The sequence below is a fragment of the Perca fluviatilis genome, chromosome 4 (genome assembly GCF_010015445.1).
Source record: "Perca fluviatilis chromosome 4, GENO_Pfluv_1.0, whole genome shotgun sequence".
NCBI lineage: Eukaryota > Metazoa > Chordata > Actinopteri > Perciformes > Percidae > Perca > Perca fluviatilis.
Window position 1 is genome coordinate 2,557,095 of NC_053115.1, and position 18,619 is coordinate 2,575,713.

Below are 18,619 nucleotides of genomic sequence, written 5' to 3' on the forward strand. Positions count from 1 at the left end.
AAATGTACAATATTCTGAATTTACCTAAAACCTGACGGGCCAGATGGCTTGTTTCCACAGACTCATCTTGAGTCAACAGGTTCTCACCCCATCCTCGTAAAAATATTGGCGAGTTATCAAGCACACATACCGCTTAAGCGCTGTTAATCAACTGCTACACCACAGTGCTAACCATTGGGCCACAGTGCTAACCATTGGTCCACCGTATAACCATTGATCCACAGTGCTAACCATTGGGCCACAGTGGTAAACCATTGGGCCACAGTAGCTAACCATTGGGCCACAGTGCTAAATCCATTGACCACAGTGCTAACCATTGGTCCACAGTGCTAACCATTGGTCCACAGTGCTAACCTATTGGGCCACAGTGGTAACCATTGGGCCACAGTGCTAACCATTGGGCCACAGTGGTAACCATTGGGCCACAGTGGTAACCATTGGGCCACAGTGCTAACCATTGGGCCACAGTGCTAACCATTGGTCCACAGTGCTAACCATATTGGGCCACAGTGCTAACCATTGGGCCACAGTGCTAACCATTGGGCCACAGTGCTAACCATTGGACCACAGTGCTAACCATTGGTCCACAGTGCTAACCATTGGGCCACAGTGGTAACCATTGGTCACAGTGGTAACCATTGGGTCACAGTGGTAACTCCATTGGGTCACAGTGGTAACCATTGGACCACAGTGGTAACCATTGACCACAGTGCTAACCATTGGGTCACAGTGGTAACCATTGGACCACAGTGCTAGCCATTGGGCCACAGTGGTAACCATTGGGCCACAGTGGTAACCATTGGTCCACAGTGCTAACCATTGGGCCACAGTGCTAACCATTGGGCCACAGTGGTAACCATTGGGCCACAGTGCTAACCATTGGTCCACAGTGCTAACCATTGGGCCACAGTGGTAACCATTGGGCCACAGTGGTAACCATTGACCACAGTGCTAACCATTGGGCCACAGTGGTAACCATTGGGCCACAGTGGTAACCATTGGGCCACAGTGGTAACCATTGGACCACAGCGCTAACCACTGGGCCACAGTGGTAACCATTGGACCACAGTGGTAATCCATTGGGCCACAGTGCTAACCATTGGTCCACAGTGCTAACCATTGGGCCACAGTGCTAACCATTGGACCACAGTGCTAACCATTGGTCCACAGTGCTAACCATTGGTCCACAGGTGCTAACCATTGGGCCACAGTGCTAACCATTGGGCCACAGTGGTAACCATTGGGCCACAGTGGTAACCATTGGACCACAGTGCTAACCATTGGGCCACAGTGGTGTAACCATTGGGCCACAGTGCTAACCATTGGGCCACAGTGCTAACCATTGGTCCACAGTGCTAACCATTGGTCCACAGTGCTAACCATTGGGCCACAGTGGTAACCATTGGGCCACAGTGGTAACCATTGGGTCACAGTGGTAAACCATTGGGTCACAGTGGTAACCATTGGACCACAGTGGTAAACCATTGGACCACAGTGCTAACCATTGGGTCACAGTGGTAACCATTGACCACAGTGCTAACCATTGGGCCACAGTGGTAACCATTGGGCTACAGTGGTAAACACATTGGTCCACAGTGCTAACCATTGGGCCACAGTGCCAACCATTGGGGCCACAGTGGTAATCCATTGGGCCACAGTGCCAACCATTGGCCCACAGTGCTAACCATTGGGCCACAGTGGTAACCATTGGGCCACAGTGGTAACCATTGGACCACAGTGCTAACCATTGGGCCACAGTGGTAACCATTGGGCCACAGTGGTAACCATTGGGCCACAGTGGTAACCATTGACCACACAGTGCTAACCACTGGGCCACAGTGGTAACCATTGGACCACAGTGGTAACCATTGGGCCACAGTGGTAACCATTGGTCCACAGTGCTAACCATTGGGCCACAGTGCTAACCATTGGACCACAGTGCTAACCATTGGTCCACAGTGCTAACCATTGGTCCACAGTGCTAACCATTGGGCCACAGTGCTAACCATTGGGCCACAGTGAAAGTAACCATTGGGCCACAGTGGTAACCATTGGACCACAGTGCTAACCATTGGGCCACAGTGCTAACCATTGGGCCACAGTGGTAACCATTGGTCCACAGTGCTAACCATTGGGCCACAGTGCTAACCATTGGTCCACAGGCTAACCATTGGTCCACAGTGCTAACCATTGGTCCACAGTGGTAACCATTGGTCCACAGTGGCTAACCATTGGTCCACAGTGCTAACCATTGGTCCACAGTGCTAACCATTGGTCCACAGTGCTAACCATTGGGCCACAGTGGTAACCATTGGTCCACAGTGCTAACCATTGGTCCACAGTGGTAACCATTGGTCCACAGTGGTAACCATTGACCACAGTGGTAACCATTGGACCACAGTGGTAACCATTGGGCCACCATGCTGCCTGTTGTCATGTTTGTCGCGAGATAATGTACTTATTGTACAGCACCAGGACAAGAAACAGAAGTCCCAGCAGCAAGATGGATGACTCCTGCTGCTACCTGTGGTGACTGCCATCCCATCTCAATTGACCTCACCTTTGTTGAACCTTAAGACTACTTGTCACTACCCCTCCCATTACATTTATCAATATGTCTTGCTTGATTAACATCATGAGATCCACAGATCGATACCCACCTCTGTTGTATCAAATTATAACTCTCTGCTATCAATACCCAGGAGTGTGTATATTCAGTTAGAAAGAAGGTCGGATCAATAGCCAGCAGCTACTGCAGCCAATCCTGAGCTTTACTACCAGCACTAGCTGCCGTCCTGACAAATGATAACGCACACAGATCAATAGGTTGTGCTGATGGTAATGTCGCCAGCATCGGGTGTAACCAGCAGACCAAGGCACAGGCTGACAGACAGGCTGTAATGTTACAGTTTTAATTCAACACACAGTGTCATTTTGATGTCAAATAAATGAGATTACTCTTTATTCTGTATTAAAGGTCCCATATTATGCAAATTTTCAGGTTCATGATGGTATTTGTTGCCAGTAGGACATGTTTTCATGCCTTTAATGTTTTAGTGTGGTTCTGGAAGTAAAAAGTCCTGTACCTTTCCTCCAAAAGTCTAATTTATGCAATTTTGCGGCATGAAATTAAGTGGAACTTGCAAGAATTTCGGTTTGATGAAAAAGACTTTTCCACTTTCTGCTAAGATATATTACGTGACTTCTTTGCAACAAAAATGCGGGGATTATGAAATCATGCAAGCCCCAAATATTTTGCGCAGAAATCGGCAATTTATGCAGCGAAAGTGTGACGTATTTGAAAAAATGCGGCCTCCCCCGCATAGATGTGCGGACTTTGGCTGATTATGCGTTGAATTATGCAATCGCATAATCACGTCATTCCCAAACTGTGGTCCGCGGACCACTAGGGGTCCGTGAGGGTACTGCAGGCGGTCCGTGGAAAAGCAAAATAAAATATAAAATAATAGTTTTTTAACCTTCATTTTAGCAGGAAATTATAAATGTAATGAAGAAGGCCTATTATTATTTTAATTTCCAGTTAGTTTCTTGATCTGAAATGTTTTGCAGATGTGCTGTTAAAGAGGACAAACTCACATAGCCTACTTTTTGAGGACTTGTAAAACTCTGAAGATTAATAATCCCCTAAACTTTTGCCTTTATCCAAGTGTTCTTATTATGTGTTATTATATCTGTATAAATGTAATACTCCATTGCTAAGGAAATGTTCAAATGAACCAGATTATGCCCCTCGGCTTTGAGTAAATAAATAAATTAAATATGTGGCAGCCTATGAGCCTGTTGTTCTGATGTGATGACCAGTTCTAGTTGTAGTGCTAGTAGGCCTATTAAGAGGTGTGGGTTAACAGACACGCCACACACACACACACACACAGAGATGCAAACACACACACACACACACACACACACAGACATGCAGACACACACACAGGCACACACACACAGACATGCAGACACACACACACACAGATACACACACACACATGCAGACAGCCCTAAATATGTAAACTAGCCACTGCTAATACTTTGTATATTTACATAAATGTTCATTAATATGCACTGTCCCTATTTTAATTAAATACACACGCGTAAGTTTCCCTACATGTGTTTCTATGTGGGGAAGGACTTCAAACTCTCCTGGTTGAAGCATGAAGACAAAAGATGAACCAGAAAAACAAAAAGGGTCAAGGCATAAACAAACTTGACGGGGTTTATTGTCTTCTGCATTGTGTGCAGTCATTAAGCTTACTTTGAGATCTCCACTTTTGAGCAACATTATGAGCATATCACACACTTAATTTCCTGCATTGTGGTGAATTTTTCTGCAACAATATGGGCCTTTTCTGCATCAAGTTATGGTGCAAATGTCTTTATTTATGTGTGCTATGCTTCTAGTACTTATATGAATGGTTATGCATGGTGCATGGTTTATGTATGCATGGTTATGCACTTGGATGATTCCCAATACGGGAAAGGTGGACCAGTAACACAAAAAACAATTATAGAAAGTCATTAAAAGTGCACATATTATGAAAAAAATCACATTTTCTGGGATTTGGGGTGTTATTTTGTGTCTCTGGTGCTTCCACACGCATACAAACTCTTTGAAAAATCCATCCATGGTGTTCTTGAGGAGATCCGGTTTCTGAATGTGTCCTGCCTTCAGTCTCCTGGTGAGCTGGTCAACATCTGCACCGGCTTTCTACGTCACTAGCCGAGACCGAGAGGTTAACCGTTAGCATGCTAGCTCGTTCTCAATGGCAAAACACTGCTACAAACACACTAGTTCACCATAATCTACTAAAGAACTACTTCCATGTCCCTTGTACTTACGAAGTTGGAGAAACAGCTAGCTAGCTCATGTAGTCCTTACCTAGCTACTGAGCATGTGTGACTCCCAACAAAGATGTTACAGAAGTTGAGAGGTCTCACTCTGTAGCTAAAAACAGAGACCTGAACACAGGGTGAAAAGAGGAGCTGCAGCAATGTGCAGTACAACAAAAATATGGTGTTTTTTGAAAATTAAAACCATGTAAACCTATTCTGATATAACCTCTAAATACAATTATGAACCTGAAAAATGAGCAGAATGTGGGCACTCTAAGAACACAGACAGGTTTCTGGTGTGTAATAAAATACCTTAAATGCAAATCAAACAAATTTGGGCTAACTGTCTGAACATGAAGCCTTTCACTTTGTATTCTGTTCTAGAGAACAGTAAGCATGAGCGACAAACCAAAGGTGTATTGTGAAGCTTTGTTCACCTCTCCTTGGCTGCTCGTCCCTGTCAGGTTGCATTATGGGTAGCAGGTCGGCTGTTAAAGGTTGAGGACGGCCTGCAGAGAGCGTCAGGTTCAGTCTGTCAGCAGCTCAGGAGATTTAAGCTGCAGCTGTAATCACTATCGACATCAACAGCAGCTTCCTGCTGCCTCCTGCTGTGTGTCTGAGAGTGTGAATGGGACAGTTCACACTCAATCACAGTCCCGGTTCTCCCTGGGGCATCACAACAACATACATTTGGGGTTTCAGAGGTGAATTACAGCATCAGGTAAAGAAGCATTTCTACTTTATAAATGTATTCTCATGTCTAGTTCTTGAAGTTGTAGCTCAGCGAGCATTAGAACGTGTGTTACAAAGTGACTGGAGGATGGACTACAGTTTGGTTTGGAGCAGAGTATGAGGGCGTGCCCTGACAGTAGCTAGGTAAGGACTACTAGCCAGTCAGAAACAGAGTATGAGGGCGTGCCCTGACAGTAGCTAGGTAAGGACTACTAGCCAGTCAGAAACAGAGTATGAGGGCGTGCCCTGACAGTAGCTAGGTAAGGACTACTAGCCAGTCAGAAGCAGAGTATGAGGGCGTGCCCTGACAGTAGCTAGGTAAGGACTACTAGCCAGTCAGAAGCAGAGTATGAGGGCCCTAACAGTAGCTAGGTAAGGACTACTAGCCAGTCAGAAACAGAGTATGAGGGCGTGCCCTGACAGTAGCTAGGTAAGGACTACTAGCCAGTCAGAAACAGAGTATGAGGGCGTGCCCTAACAGTAGCTAGGTAAGGACTACTAGCCAGTCAGAAGCAGAGTATGAGGGCGTGCCCTGACAGTAGCTAGGTAAGGACTACTAGCCAGTCAGAAGCAGAGTATGAGGGCCCTAACAGTAGCTAGGTAAGGACTACTAACCAGTCAGAAACAGAGTATGAGGGCGAGCTGTTTGGAGCAGCTGGTGAACAGAGTTTTCTGTTGGAGATGGTCCAAAGTCCCTTTGGGGGGGGACTTTGGGCTTTTTAACTTTGTAAACCTATAACATGACCCAAAAAAGATATATTACACCGATAAGCAACATGGTATCATGACTTCCCCAACATACACGCCCACTTCTCCAAGTGGTGAGTTATCGCACGCATTTTGAGTCTCATACAGCAGACAGTTGGTTTATATATTATATATATATATGGTCTAGGTGTCCTCACCCTGCAGGTATTTTGACAATCCAATACTTCATTTCCTGCACTTCTGATACACTTAGCGTACACCAATTTATGGTGGGACACCTTCATTTTCTTATGAGAGCAACACAGATTACACCAACATATATAAAAAATTAAATGGAATATATAACAGTAAGGAGGTTTTACATCAGGGAACTAAGATTGGATTACAAAGTTGACGTTAAAGCAAGAAGGACAAAATAAAACAAGGCTACTAATATAATAAAAATAAAGATAAAGAAGGAGGAAATGCGTTCTTGTGCAAGGCGGCCCATCACCCCGCCCTCCCCCCACACAATACACAACACACCCCCGGCTCTCTGAAAGATCAAAAGTCTTTTCATTTTCTGTCAAATTAAACAAACCCTCAATATTGAACCACAAAATGTGTAAAAAAAAAATCTGAAGTGAAAAAACTTTTTTATAAATAATTATTGAGAATATTAAATAGGTGTATGAGTGCAAAAACCTTAGAGGGTATACAGCGTATATATAGGAGAAATAAACGAAAACACTAGACTATAATAGGAACAATTAAAAAGAAACAAAGCATAAATATAAGACATGTGATGGGATGGATAAACTATAAAAAAAAAAATAATAAAAAATCTTCCTTAACCATAAAAAAAAAAATAAAAAATAAAAACTAAAAAATAAAAAATAAAATAAAAAATAAAAACTAAAAAATAAAAATTAAAAACACACACTAAAAAATAAAAAATAAAACACTAAACACTAAAAACACTATACTAAAAAAAAAAAAAAAAATAAAAAAAAAAAAATCTCTCTAAATATTATAAAAATAATTTAATATAATATAAAAATTTAATTTAAAAAAAAAAAAAAAAAAAAAATATATAAAATAAAAATTATATAATATAAATATATTATTAAAAATATATTAAAAATTATAAATAAATATATAAAATAATAAAAATTAATTAATAAATATAATAATATATAATAAATATAAATAAACTAAAAAAATAATCTTTAATAAAAACAAATAAACTATAAAAATATTATAATAAATAATAAAATATATTAAATATAAAAAACAAAATAATATAAGTTTTTTATTATATTTAAAATAAATAAAATACCACATATTAATCTAAAAAACAAAAAAGAGAAAAGAAAGCGCTAATGGAGCATAAAAACACAGCCAAAAAAAACAAAAAAACAAACACTACAACACAAAAAAAAAAAAAAAAAAAACTTCATTTTTATAACATATCACACCACAATTAAATAAAAAAAAAAAAAAAGAAAAAAAAAAAAAAAAAAAAAAGTAAAAAAATAAACAAAAAAAAAAAAAAAAAAAAACAAAAAATTTTAAAAAAAAAAACAACAAAAATAATAAAAAAAAAAAAAAAAAAAAAAAACCCAAACCCCAAACACCACACACACAAACACACACAAAAAAAAAAAAAAAAAACAAAAAAAAAAAAAAAAAAAAAAAAAAAAAAAAAAAAAAAAAAAAAAAAAAAAAAAAAAAAAAAAAAAAAAAAAAAAAAAAAAAAAAAAAAAAAAAAAAAAAAAAAAAAAAAAAAAATACAAACTAGAAATTAGAAACTACACACCACACCACAAACAAACACTACACACTAAACACTACACACTGTGCTCAGAGAGGAGCAGGTCGATGAAAGATGAGAAGTCTCTCTGCATGTTCTGCAGTAGTTTAGTCTGCTGTCACATTACTCGACCCTGTATGTGTGAATACAAATATCTGAAGTGAAAGTTCTGTCATATAACTATGTTGTTGCGTATCATTGCACAGTTCTAAGTGGGTGTATGGGAATCCTGGAGCTTCCTTAGTGGGTATACTGCGTATATCTGCGTATCACTTAGACTACACCACCGGTGTCATACATACGCCACTTCATGACATCGGTCTGCAACATTCAATCGCTCTGATAAAGGAAAGGGAAAAAGCCAAAAAGCATAATATGAGCACTTGCATGCTTTTTCATATATTCCATGAATAAAACTAACCTGACTCCACCAGATGGATCGCTTCTCATCTGCTCGGCATATCCATCTGGGAACTTTCCGTTGGAGAACTTTTGGGAAGGGGGGCGAAAATCCTGGTTATCTGATTGGATAAACCATCTGTCTATCACCACCTATAGTTGGTGATAGACGGGCCAAATCAACCAATCAGATCAAACTCTTGCCGAAACCAGTCGGGAGAAGAGCAGAAACATCTTTTCCTCTGAGAAAAGCCTCCAGTGCCGTTTTTTTTTCTGCTCTTCTTTCAATGAAGGAATACTTTCTAATTCAGATAAAACTCGCTGCGATAGCTACGCTCATCTCATCCGAGGAAGCCGCCACGTTGTTTAGACCGAACAGTCGCTTCTCGTTGCGTCACACCTAAACCCGCCTCAAAACCAACACTGATTGGTCGGTTGTTTGGCGACCAAACCAAATGTTCTCTATCCCAAGATACCAGACTGACCTGGGAGTAGAAAACTGGAGCTGGCCAGATCAGGACGCTCTCACCAGGTTACAAAAAAACATGCTCTGTTCAAAAAATACAAAATACAAAAATGAATCCACTAAAGCAGTGTTTGTCAAATAGGGGTACGTGTCCCCCTAGGGGTACTCTGGAGGACTGCAGGGGGTACATGAGATATTTAACAAAATGTTTAATAATAACAAGGCTGTTGTCCAGAACTTTGTTCCTCTTTATGTAGACCTACTTTACTGTAGACCAAAATGGGACATTTTTGTCGCCTTCTTTGGACCTATTCTGGCCTTCCCTCCTTCTACTGCTGTTACTGTACTTCTACTGCAGTTTCTCTAGTAGAAGTTTCTCACTTTTTTCGAATTTATGTCACTGTTTTTGAAGTTTTTGATACTATTTTGACCTATTCTTGCCTTAGGCTACTTCCTTCCTTCTTCCTACCATATTTTTTCCAAGGTTTTGACTTTTCTTTTTTGTCTCCTTTTCTCATTAGCATTTAAATGTTTATTTTTTTCCAGGTCCAAGGCTGTAGTTTAGTAAATCTATCGCTGACAGCGGTGTACTGGTCCTCTTTATGTAGACCTGTTTTCTATCAAAAGTGATCAGCGCTGTTCACGGGGTACTTGGCCTAAAGAAACAATTCAAAAGGGGAACTTTATTGAAAAAGTTTGAGAACCACTGCACTAAAGAAACTGAAACCTTCCCCCACCATCTTCTCCTCCCTCCCTGCTCTCTACCCAAAACCTCCCCTCCAAACACAGTTTATTTATTCAGGGATGTCGGGGAAGTGGAAAAGACGGGTTTTATGCCTCGCTCTAATTTGTCTGAATTAGGAATCTAGCGAGGTCCAAATAATGACCTGCTTATGAGTCTCAAGGATGTGGTCCATCAGCTCATTAATAAATGTATTGATTCCGGCGTTGCTACGTTCGAAGGTCTTATGAGTCTGCAGACAGTCATGCAAGGTCGCTGGTATGAAGAATGGTGTGTTGACAACAATCCTGTTTGTGTGCAAGTGTGCATATATTGTTTTATTGAGCTAGCACACACATATAACTATGATAATGTGTGTGTGTGTGTAGTATGTGAACCATTTGCACAAAAATCTTTTTAGTGTCAAACATTCACCCTCTGCAGGCTTCGAAGTTTGCAGCTAAAGGAGAGATGAAAAGACACCACGTTACCGTCTGGGCATTCAGGGGTTAACGATCGAACGGCATTGTTCGATGTTCAAATCTGTGATCTTGATTTCGGTGTGAGAGTACGGTAAGTAAGGATAACTTTGCATAAGAGTCATGCAAGGCCGCTGGTGAGAAGAATGGTGTGTTGACAGCAATCCTGTATGTGTGCAAGGCTGCATATATTGTTTTATCGAGCTAGCGCACACATTCCTCACATATCGAGAGATTGGCGTGGGCTACTGAGTGTATGAATTAGAGGACGGATAACGACCGAACCGGTTCGCGGACCCGCGCGAGGAGTTCCGACCACTCGCGCCCCTTTGATGTCTTTCATCTGTCTTATAAAAAATGGCTAAAATGGCCAAAAAAAAATCTACTTTGAAAAACGGTCATTTCTATGGTGTGAGGAACCTTGGTGTCATTTTTGACTGTGAGCTTAAATTTGACCGGCAAATCAATGCTGTCGTTAAGAACAGTTTCTTCCATCTTAAATACAATATCTAAATTGAAATCTATTCTTACTTTTAATGATATGGAGAAGGTTGTTCATGCCTTTGTGTCATCACGTTTGGATTACTGTAATGTGTTGTATCTGGGTGTGAGTCAGGCTTCTCTGTCCCGTTTGCAGCTCGTTCAGAGCTCAGCTGCCAGACTTTTAACTGGTACTAAGAAGAGAGAACACAATACTCCGGTTTTAATGAAACTACATTGGTTACCCATACGATACAGAATCCATTACAAAGCGCTGTTGTATGTTTTTAAGTCCCTGCATGGTCTAGCCCCTGAGTATGTTACTGATTTAATCAGCCAATGTCAATCCAGCAGATCTCTGCGATCAAATGATCAGTCACTTCTTGTAGTTCCACAAACGCGCTTAAAGTGTAAAGGTGATCGGGCTTTCTCTGTTGCAGCTCCTAGGCTCTGGAATGACCTTCCTCTGTCTGTAAAAACCTGTCCTTCTCTGGGGGGTTCTTCAGAGTGCTCTTAAAACTCACTTGTTTTCCTTAGCATTTGATAATGCTTTGTAAGTTGTTTGTTTTGTTTGTATTGTTTTTTAGGTTTTTATGTTTTTATACCTTATGTACAGCACTCTGGTTCCACTTGTGGTTTTGAAAGTGCTTTATAAATAAAGTTGAGTTGAGTTGAGTTATGACACTAATGGCGCTTCCCCACTGCTAGTACCAGCTCGACTCAGCTCGACTCGGCCGCGGTGCCCCGTCCTCCTCCTTGTCCCGTTGCAGATTTAGTACACGCCATGCGTGAGGCGAGCGTGGCCGGTCGTCATAGCGACGCCGCAGGATACTGCCGTGACCTAACATCACACACACACAGAACTAGAAGGTGTGTGTGTCTGATTCTCAGCATGTGGCTGTTTGCCAGAAGACACATTTAGTTTCTAAAGAAGCTGGAGACAGCAAAAATAACCCACCGCTGGATGAACTATTTAAAAATGGCGGTTTGTTCAGGACACACCCCCCCCGTCTGTCTCTACCAATGATGATGCAGCGATTAGTGACGATTCTCTCCGACCAATCAGGAGTCTGCAGGTTTTCACGTAACCTTTTGTCGTCGCCTCAGCTCCCTGGGAACCTCGACAGAGCTGGTAGTAAATAAAGTAGCTGTTGGCAGGAACCAGGGACTGTTTATCAGAACGGAAAACCTAAACAGGTGAGCCGAGCCGAGTAGAGGCGAGCAGGTAACATGGTGGGAAAACGCCCTGCAAAATTAATCCATAATTGATTTCTAAATAAAACAACCAGCACAATTCTAAAAGCTGTGTTAACAAATATTCAAAATACAGCAATACATTGTTGAAGCTGCAGGACTTCAGGCCTCAACGCATCAAAACTGTAAGAAAAGTCGAGCTGTTGAGTTTGTTTATTCAGAGAGACTTTGATGAGTTTGCGTGAGCAGAGATGAGAGAAGATGTAATTTCGTGAAGAGGGGTGCAACTTGAAAAGAGCCTGTGAGATGGGGGAAAGAAAATTATACATAAGATATATAATGCATCAGTATAACGCTAATGATGCCGGCTTTGATCCAAATGACGGAGACAAAACAACATAGTGCAACTTCAAACAAAGGACACCAGTGAGAATTCAGCGGCAGCGACTTATCTGGCCTCAGAGGGACGCATCACATGTGCATTTGAAAATTAAAGTAATTTTGAAGTTCTTTTCATGCTTGTTCACCAGGATCCAGAGGGAGACAGTTCAGTCCAGATGAAAAGTCAGTCAGACATTTACAGCATTTATCCATCAGCACAGAGGCACACAAAAAGCATTAGGTACAGACACATACATATTTAATGGCTAACAACTGCTGTTGTGTTCACCAAATACAGTTTTGTTATTGTTTTCAATTAAGAAATTACCATTTAGATTTCACATATTGGTCGATTTCTCAAAAATAATGCACCTTTAAAGCTACATTGTGTAAGAATTTCTCCCATCTAGCGGTTGTTGGAGTTCATGCGTTCTCTTAATACATCCATGAGTTCATGTCGGAGAGCTTCCCACCGCGAGCAAGCACGCAGAGGAGAGAGAAAGAAAAGGAGACTGCAGCGGCCTGGAGGGTAATTAAAGCTGGGATTTGCTCCAATGTTCCCTCTTTTTTCTGATGATGATTTTCTGAGAAGAAGAAGAAGAAGAAGAAGAAGAAGAAGAAGAAGAAGAAGAAGAAGACTCCTGTTGCTGAAATTGTGATTTTGAATATGTGTGGTCCTCCATGTTTCCTTCTTAGAACTTAGAACGGGAAGCTATGATACCCATTAGCAGCATTAGCAGCATTAGCAGCATTAGCAGCATTAGCAGCATTAGCACACAACACACACAACACACACACACACAGACACAGACACACACACAGACATACACACAGACACAGACACACACACACAAAACACACACACAAAACACACACACACAAACACACACACACACACACACACACACACACAGACATACACACAGACACAGACACACACACACACAACACACACACACACACACACACACACACAGACACAGACACACACACACACACAACACACACACACACACAGACACAGACACAGACACACACAACACAAAATACATACACATAACACACAGACATACACACAGACACAGAACACACACACAAACACACACACACAAACACACACAGACATACACGCAGACACAGATACCAACAACAACAACAACAAACACACCACAGACACACACAGACACACAATACATACCACACACACATACATACACGACACAACAACAATAACAACAATAACACACACACACACACACACACACAACACACACACGCACACAACAACAAAACAACACACACACACACACACACAACACACTGTCTCTTGGATTATTATGACGCTACAGTTCTTACAGGCAATCTGATACACATGAAGACAATCAAAATAATACAAGAGACATCTTGGAGTCATCTCGCCTCCTCCTCCCGGTACGACTTTCACCCCCCAGTTACATCTTAACTGAGTTTTAGGGCGACCTTGTAGCCCCTATCTGTTCAGACAGACAGCTCACATCATGTTCCAGACTGGACGTCTCACAAAGTTAGAATCAAAATCTGCATGTGGGAATGAGAAACTCTTTCAGCGTTTGTGGATGAATTAAAGTAGAAATAAAACATAAAAATATAAGGAATTATGCTTAAATGTAATTTTTGCCATTACAACACACACACATACACACAAATAGATAAAGACACACACACACACACACAGACACACACACACACACAGAAACACACACACAGACACACAGACACAAAAATAGATAAAGACACACACACACAGACACACACAGACACACAAATAGATAAAGACACACACACAGACACACACACACAAATAGATAAAGAATAAAACACACAGACACACAGACACAAATAGATACAAAAACACCACAGACACACAAATACACAACAAATAGATAAGACACAAACACACAGACACACACACAGACACACAATGATAAAGACACACACACAGACACACACAGACACACAAATAGATAAAGACACACAGACACACACACAGACACACAAATAGATAAAGACACACACACACAGACACACAAATAGATAAAGACACCACACAGACACACACAGACACACAAATAGATAAAGACACACACACACAGACACACAAATAGATAAAGACACACACAGACAACACAACACAAATAGAAACAACAGACAACAATAACTGACACACACACACACAACACACAACACACAGACACACAAATAGATAAATAAACAACACAGACACAAATAGATAAAGACAAAACAGACAACACACACGACAACACAACACACAAATAGATAAAGACACACAGACACACATACACAACACACACAACAAATAGATAACACAAGACACACACAACACACAAAATAGATAAATACAACACACACACACACACACACAAATAGATAATAAACAAAACACACACACAATAATAATAATACACACAACAACAACAAATAACAACAACAACACACAACATACACAAAAACACACACACAACAAATAGATAAAGACACACAACAACACACACACACACAACACACAATACACACACACACACACACAACAACACACACACACACACACACACACAGACACACACACACACACCCTAAAGTTAGAGCAGTGTGTCCTGTATGTCTCTTACCAGCTAATGTATTTCTAGATGAACATGAATATGGAGCTCCAGGTCATGGTAACTCTGATGTTAATTCCAGCCAATAGGAAGACTGGAGTTGATGTTGGAGGTAAATATTCACGAAAAAGGACGAGTTGGTGAACGGGCAACACAGATTTAGAGAATGAACAACTAAACACGCTACACACTGGGCCTTTAACCCTTTATAACCAGGCATGACCACCTAGATTTCAAATATTGGTCGATTTATCAAAAACAATGCACCATGGGGCGGCCTCTAGCTCACCTGGTAGAGCGTGCGCCCCATGTGGGCTCAGTCCTCGTCAGCAGCCAGGGTTCAAATCCGACTCGAGGCCCTTTGCTGCATGTCATCCCCCTCTTTCTCCCATTTCCTGTCTCTATTCAGCTGTTCTAAATCTTTAAATATATATATAAAAAATGAAATAATGCACCTTTAACCCTTTATAACCAGGCATGACAGCCTGGTCAGCATCCCAGTGAGAGGAGTCTGATCTCGGTGATATACTGTTGGCCCTGATGTCTCCACAGAGCCTTAAACTCTGCCCCCTGGTGGCCAAAACAAGAACAGTCATCGCTACTTGTGAAGAGATGCCCATCACTCCTACTTAATTAGTTGCTCTGCAAACACCAGGAGAATTAATGCATCAGATGCCACAGACTTGGAATACAAATACATTTGGTTGTCACTGTGATTTAAAAAGGAATAAAAACCCTAACACTACATTAAAAAATAATATTAAAACCAACCAACTCAAGGCACAAACAACAAATATCAATAATAGAAGGCCAACAAATAATTAATATGTGAACTGTATATGAAGCCAAATACAAATACAATCTGGTGAGTAACCTCCCTCCTTGGAGAATTTGCACCACCCTACCCCACCCATACTGTTCTATTTATTTATTTACACATGTACATACTGTAGTTACACCTATATATAGTCATATTCTACTGCTCTTCATACTATGCATCCTGCACATACACTTATTCTTACTACTCTTATAATGTTACCACTCTACACATATCTGTCTATATGGTTCATACAGAATATCCATATTTATTCAGTTTCTCTTATTATATATCCTCCTAATACACTACATATATCTATATCTATATTATTCTTACTACTAGTATAATGTCACTGCTACTACATTGCACATATCTGTACATGTTGTTCAAACATTGTTCATATTACATAGCCATATATATTCTGCTCTTATAACACTGCAATATATCTCTTGTCCTGCCTATGCCCCACCTGTCTATAATTGTATATCACGTTGCACTTTTGTGCATTTTTTTGCACTTCTGGTTGAACTGCATTTCGCTGTCTTTGTACTTGTACTCTGCACAATGACAATAAAGTTGAATCTAATCTAATCTAATCTACTCTACTACGTATTAAAAGCCTTTCTAAACAAAAAGGTTTTGAGTTTGGACCTACAAAGAGCTACATCTGTAAGAGTGTGAATATCAGGGGGTAACTTGTTCCAGAGTCTCGGGGCAGATCCCGGAAATAGAAAGGGCATGACCTGGCTCACCCTGTAAACCTAGAAATACAGGTTATTGTTGTTTCACTGAGGCAAAGCATGGACACAATAAGATTAAAATCGCAACACTGACAGAGAACAAGCAGAAGAGGGACTACTCCAAGCAGTGGATGGGATCCTCGGTTGCTTTCCCACCTGAGCAGTTTGGTCTGTTTAACCGAATCCTATCTAAGCCTTTACCGAATCTAATCCATGCTACAATGAATGATGCAAGGTGTGACTTTACTGATCTTGGTAGATTCCTTAACTATACTTCTCAGTACAAAAAAAGTACACTTAGTACTTCTATTACTTAGTATACTAGAGCTGGCAGTTGGTCCTGAGTAACCAGTCACCCCACCCAAGCTGGCAATAACTTATAACTTACCATATTCCTACTGAACTCTTTGTCCTTGACGAGTTACAGTAGCCGAGCCGAGCTGCTACTAGCAGTGGGTAAGCGCCATTAGAGAGAAAATGGCTTCCCTATTAGAGGAGGATCTATCCTGTCCTGTCTGGTATGACATCTTTAAAGATCCATTGGTCTTGTCATGCAGCCACAGCTTCTGCAAAGACTGTCTGAATAGCTGTTGGAAAGATAAACTAATAAAGGAATGTCCAGTTTGTAAGGAAAGACCCTTAATGAGGGATCCACCTCGGCATGCCAACTTGGCATTCAAAAACCTGTGTGAGTTTCTTACTGGAGAGAAATCGGAGAGCTTCAGCAGTTCTCTGCAGCCTGCACTCGGAGAAACTCAAACTCTTCTGTCTGGACCATCAGCAGCCGGTGTGTGTCGTCTGCAGAGATTCAAGGAGACGCACCAGCCACCGATTCAGACCCATCGATGAAGCTGCACAGGACCACCGAGAGGAGCTCCAGGAGGCCCTGAGGCCTTTACAGGAGAAACTGAAGCTCTGTGAACAAGTTAGAGTGAACTGTGATCAGACAGCAGAACACATGAAGGTCCAGGCCCGACGCACAGAGACGCAGATTAAGGATCAGTTTAAGAAGCTTCACCGGTTTCTAGAGGAGGAAGAGGAGGCCAGGATGGCTGCACTGAGGGAGGAAGAGGAGCAGAAGAGTCAGAGGATGAAGGAGAAGATGAAGGCTCTGAGCAGACAGATAGCAGCTCTTTCAGACACAGTCAGAGCCACAGAGGAGCAGCTGAGAGCTGAAGACGCCTCATTCCTGATCAACTACAAGGCTGCAGTGGAAAGAGTCCAGCAGAGCCCCCTGCTGGTACAGACAGCTAGTAGTAGTAGATCACTTTATTGGCCCCGTGGGGCAGTTGGGTTTGTGGCACAATCGCAAGGCCCTTTATGACAAGACATCAGACATATGATACAAACAAATACTCCTTACATCAGACACCAACAGACAAGACATGACAAATATACATCACACACTACAATACACTATACACCCTTGTGTATGATCAGGCCAGCTGGACGACTAGCTTATTCTGACTGATTTAAGGCTTTTATGTCTCGTGGTACGAAAGAGAATTTGGATCTGTTCTTGGTCAGAAGGGGGGTGGGCAGAAACCACACATAGGGAGGGAGTAGTTTAAAATGAGATGCCAGGGGGTGTGTGTGTAGTCACATAGATGGCAGTAGTTTAAAATGTGATGCCAGGGGTGTGTGTGTAGTCACATAGATGGCAGTAGTTTAAAATGAGATGCCAGGGGGTGTGTGTGTAGTCACATAGATGGCAGTAGTTTAAAATGAGATGCCAGGGGGGGTGTGTGTAGTCACATAGATGTTATTGGCCTTTCTCACCAGTCTGTCTTTGTAAATGTGTTCAATGCTCGGTAGCGTTATCCCAAGTAACTTGCAGGCAGCTAAAACTGTTTTTCTGATTGTGTTTTTCTGAGACTCCGAACCAGCAGATAATTGAAACTATGAAGATTATGGAGGTCAAAAACCATCTATCCCCCCAAATAATTTATCAGCAGTCGGTTATCAGACAGGCACAAGAAAATAGTTTCCAATCCGACCCACATACTTCACCCAGAATTTCAGCTCTTACCCTCTGGTAGAAGATTCAGGGTTCCTAAATGCAGGCTAAACCGATATAAACACTGTTTTTTCTCTTTTTCATCAAACTGCAGTTTTTACAAGTTCCTGCAATTTCAGCGCATTAAATTGCATAAATATCATATATAGCATCTTCCATCGCATTTTTTAAGAAAACGTGCCGAATAA